Source organism: Phalangium opilio, unplaced genomic scaffold, assembly GCF_054372755.1.
Source record: "Phalangium opilio isolate 3A_F unplaced genomic scaffold, DU_Popi_V2 ptg000101l_1, whole genome shotgun sequence".
Classification (NCBI taxonomy): Eukaryota; Metazoa; Arthropoda; class Arachnida; order Opiliones; family Phalangiidae; genus Phalangium; species Phalangium opilio.
Genome location: NW_028324204.1, coordinates 6,342,998 through 6,347,987, shown reverse-complemented (window position 1 = coordinate 6,347,987; position 4,990 = coordinate 6,342,998). Strand labels below are relative to the sequence as shown.

The 4,990-nt window shown below is 38.8% G+C and overlaps 1 long non-coding RNA gene across 2 annotated transcripts; it reads right to left on the bottom strand.

Annotated features, from left to right (window-relative positions):
• Nucleotides 1-274: 274 nt before the first annotated feature.
• Nucleotides 275-1,746, bottom strand: LOC149631171 (uncharacterized). 2 transcript variants are annotated; one of them, XR_016374061.1, is made up of 4 exons: nt 1,445-1,746; nt 1,156-1,368; nt 942-1,091; nt 275-864 (listed from the first exon to the last, which is right to left on the bottom strand). It is a non-coding gene; the product is annotated as an uncharacterized LOC149631171 (long non-coding RNA). The 2 variants fall into 2 exon arrangements; XR_016374060.1 differs by having other exon boundaries at nt 1,156-1,746.
• Nucleotides 1,747-4,990: the final 3,244 nt, after the last annotated feature.

The window sequence follows — 4,990 nt, the reverse complement described above, 5'->3', positions numbered from 1 at the left end:
GATGTCAAATATTCATGTCCTAATACAAGCTAATTCGAGCCATAAAAACCCACAGCGCATGTGGGAAAAAGGGCTCTGGGAAAACCCATTTGGGAAAAAACCATAATCACAGTTGAATTATTAATATTAAAACACTTATTTTTATATTGTGAGTTGATTTTTCACTCTGACGTCTGAGCTATCCACGAATAAATTTATTAATAGCATTATCGAACGATGCAATGGATGTCAAATATTCGTGTCATAATACAAGCTAATTCGAGGCATAAAAACCCACAGCGCATGTGGGAAAAAAGGCTCTGGGAAAACCCATTTGAGAAAAAACCACAATCAAATTAGGACTATTAATATTAAAAACTTCTTCAGACTGTTTAAGGATGAATGTTTGGTGGATAGCGTCCGAAAGAAAGCAATAACCTAGTAGATGAGGCGTAGTTCATAAAGTTTCGTTTTTTCGAAACTATTACATAAGTGTATTGGCGCTGTACGTTTCAGATAACAAAGACCAAGACGACTCCAGTTCCACAAAATAGGAAAACTCTGCCTCTTGGCGTTAAGTTTTTCTCCTTTCTGTATTTCCACTGCTAGACCGCTATGCAGCCCGTTCTTGTATTGCTCTACTTGCTGCTCCCATAACATTGAACGTGCTAGAACTACAGTTCTAGTCGATAAATTGCGGCGCAGTCCAACTTCCGCTTTGAGCGTTGGCCAACGTTTGAGGACACTGCAGTGTTACCAACGGCAGATAACGCCGCCAGGAACATTTTCAAAATCCCCTCGGCCGCGTTTTGCCGAAAAAAGGGGATTTTCGACTAGGACTGTTGAATTGTCGCCGATTATTAAGCCATTTCCGCTTCGCCATACCTAAAACATTTTTAAAGTACGCTATACAAAATTGCTCCATTGTTCACCAAACCTATGAAACTTGGTGCAACACTTACACTTTGTTCAGTGGTTCGCCTTTACATGAACCCACAGTTGCCGCTCCAGATCTCAGTCATCTGACGCAACCATTTTAACGTTTTCAGAGTTGTATTTCACCTTTATTAAGCCTAAGGATAAGCCTTGAGATATATTTGCCGACGTATTTTCTGAAGAACCACAATAAATCACCTCAACGATTATCCCCATTAACTAATTATCACTATTACATACCTTGTTTACAATTTCGTTGACCTTGTCCTCCATGGTTACCCATGAACTAAACCAATGCTGTAGGGTTACTCATGAATCATTCCAATCCTCTAGGGCATTCATGAACTACGCATATCCTCTAGGGCATTCATGAACTACGCATATCCTCTAGGGCATTCATGAACTACGCATATCCTCTAGGCTACTCATGAACTACGCCAATCCTCCAGGTTACTCATAAAATATACCATATTTTTAAATGGATTAATACCAAACTTATATGACCGTCAATTACAATAATGATACTTACCATTTTTTTTTCAAATCTTGAAGTCAGATGTGGGTTCTTTAGTCAAGGATCCCAAGCCTTGTGTGGGTCTCTTAGTCAAGGATCCCAAGCCTTAAGTGGGTCTCTTAGTACAGGATCCCAAGCCTTATTTTAGGTTTCTTAGTACAGGATCCCAAGCCTAATTTTAGGTTTCTTAGTACAGGATCCCAAGCCTAATTTTAGGTTTCTTAGTACAGGATCCCAAGCCTAATTTTAGGTTTCTTAGTACAGGATCCCAAGCCATATGTGGGTTTCTTAGCCAAGGATCCCAAGCCTATTTCTCGTAGTTTATACCCTTAAAGCACCATGCGGCTCCATTGGCGCCCCTACCATGATGCCTAACCTTGTATATATACATAATAATTTTACCTTGCCGTAGGTAGGTAACAATGAGACTTAATGCATTAGGGAGGATCTGAAAATTATCCTTACAAGCTAAACCCAATGTACAATAGAAAGGTCGTCAATAAGGGGCGCACTGGAGCTCAACCTTGCTTTAAATAAATTTTTCCATTTCAAACTATGTTCTTTTAAAAATGCAAATACCCTTGTGGTAAGAATAATAAGACTCTCTATAACATGCATCGTATCGGTCTCGAAAAAGTTGGTTACCAAATGCCAAATCTAATTGACAATGATAGTCAGTCGAATACTTTTGTTCTAGACCCGGCAAAAGAGATATTCCATGTGAATCAAAGAACATTATCAGTGCCGTTTGGCTCTTTAAAAAGTTAATATTGAAATCTCCAACCACAACTGTTGGAATAGACGAATCATATTTCATGTCAAACAAAGGGTTAAAGTCCTCAAACACAGTTCTCAAACTTCCTAAGGGAGATTTGTACAACAATACCACAGATATAAGTTCTCCTTCTATGTAAACATCTAACCAGCAACGTTCCACGTGAGAATTTCTAACAGGAATGTCGCTTCGTAAAACTCTAGTATCTATCTCTTTAACTACGTTTTTAGGCGTGTCTCTTAAATATATGGACGAACCAAAAGCAACTCTGCGTGCCGTACTTGGCAAGTAAATACCACCTACTTCCTTAAAAGATGGCACTCTAAAATCGTCCGTCTCTTTTTTCCACGTTTCAACAAAACATAACATTTGACTTTTTATTATTACATTGTCTGCTAAAACATCTTCTAAATGAGCATTTAAAGACTGCACGTTATGAACATAAATGTAAAGGGGATCATGCAAGAAAGGTAGTTCGATGCTTTTTGTGTCTCGCAACCTCTTAAGTTCCAATTCTACTAGGTTGTTTTTGGGTGAATTAGGAACTTTAAATTTTCCATCAATATATAAACCGGAAGCGGTTTTCGCTCTACTACAAGCCACATATAAATGCGCTCTTTCAATTTTTTTTGTAGCCTTACAATGAACCACTACCGAGGAGTAAGTATCACCCTGACTTTTATGTATCGTAATGGCCTCAGAAACAACCAAAGGCAACTGTTTCCTAGAAACTGAGGCATTATTTTGTCTCCATTTTCTATTAAACGACTTGATGACCTTTTCAACAGGCGTCCACGAAGCGTTAATATCACTATTCAAATATAAACCATGACATTTTTGCCTCAACATTTTCCCAACTTTGGGATCGTCAAACTCCATCCATACCCTGAACGGGATTTTATCCCCGACCCTATTTGTGCCGTACTCTATCTTTCTTAACCAACCTGTCGCGCCATTAGTTAGTCCGTCAGAGGTGTCAACATTGTTGGTCATCATATATCTCGCGCCACACGCAAGAGTCAATTGTTTGGGCAGACCATACGTATCAGACGTTGCTAACTTTTCAACTTGGGAAAGTATGTTATTTTTAACTTCACTACTAAGATCACCATTGACAACGTCTACTGAAACCGAAACAGCCTTTTCCGTATTCATGTTTAAAAGCTTATTTTGATTGAATTGGTTTACTTCCGCGTTAGTGGCGAAAAGATGTATCGCTTCTTTTGGGGGTACACGCTCAGGCGTTACCTCCAGACTACTAAAGAAATCAATATCATTTTGAGTCATACTTCCCACAGCCATTCTATTTAAAGCTTCAGCAAATATTTTATCATCCCTCTGTCTCATAATTTCCTCAAGTTCGGCAAATTCAAATTGCTCCCATATTGGGTTACCAATTAACGACGCGTAAGGATTATCTTTCTCACTTTGACCTTGAAATGCGAAATAATCGCAAACTGGTCTCAATTGGTTAAAGTCTCCAACTAGAACGACAGACACACCACCAAAATAATCAGGACAACCCATAATCTCTTGTAACCTAGCGTTTACCCGATTAAACACTTTCGCTCCAACCATTGAAATTTCGTCAATTATTACTAGTTTTACTTGACCATAGAGTAACCTGCATTTATGAAGTGTTTCACTTTCCAATCTCGATATATTTCCACCAAATTGGCTAACGGGTAAACTAAAAGTACTGTGCAAAGTTGCCCCACCTATGTTAAACGCAGCCTTGCCAGTAGGTGCGCAACGGATTACTTTCGCTTCCGATGGATTACTCCCAGGTTGTTTGTTGTAAAACCTTGACACAGATTCAAATATAGCACTAATCAAAAGACTTTTCCCCACACCAGCGCCCCCTGTAACAAAGAGGCGCAACGGAGTTTCTTTGCTTTTTACATGATACAAAACATGGTAATATATCTCTCTTTGTTTTGAATTCAATTTTCTAAGAAGGGCGTTGTACTCAGAGTCATTAATTAAGGTAATTGACGGAGCAACAGTATTTTCGGCATTACCATCAATAATTTCTCTATTAATATTTCCTACAGGTTCTTGAACCGTATTAATTAAAAAATCGGAATCATCCATAGCTAAAGATCTATCAACTTCATTTCTATGTTCTAATTCAGGCTGGATATTAGTAACATCCACTTGAATTTCTCCATTTTCAAAATCTGCTACAGCCTGTTCCACGGCTGCTTCGTCAATTTCACTGTGAAATTCTTTCCTAACTTCATTAATAGTTTCGCTACAAAGCTCATATTCTGATTTCGTATCCTTTGTCAAAATATCATTACTTTCATCGCGCCAAGGCTTAAATAACATTAATTGTTCACGATAAAAGTTATCGGGATCTTTTTCTAAATTGAATCTTCTGTACCTAATAATTTTAGCACGGCCTCGTTTCCTAATAAACCCTGATTCATCTTTAAGTTTCAGCCATTTACCACAAGCTTCAACTTCATTGCTCTCTCCCTCATCAACATGATCGTGGGCGGCTTTAGTCACTCTACGGGCTTTGGAATATTCGTACCAGGCACCAAATTGAGCTAACGTTATTGCCTCTAGTTCCTCTGGCCTTTGAACATAATGTTCTAGCATCCCAGAGGCAAAAACGTCATTACTGTCTGCTGGTAGTTCTTCAAGTTCAGATTGACTCTTAAGAATGTGTACACGATTTTCAGGGGCATTGGTGTTTATAAAAACACAGGCGCGACTACACCTGGACACAGGAATTTGTAAACCACAGTAAGCCGCTTCCTGAGCGCTTACCTCGTGGG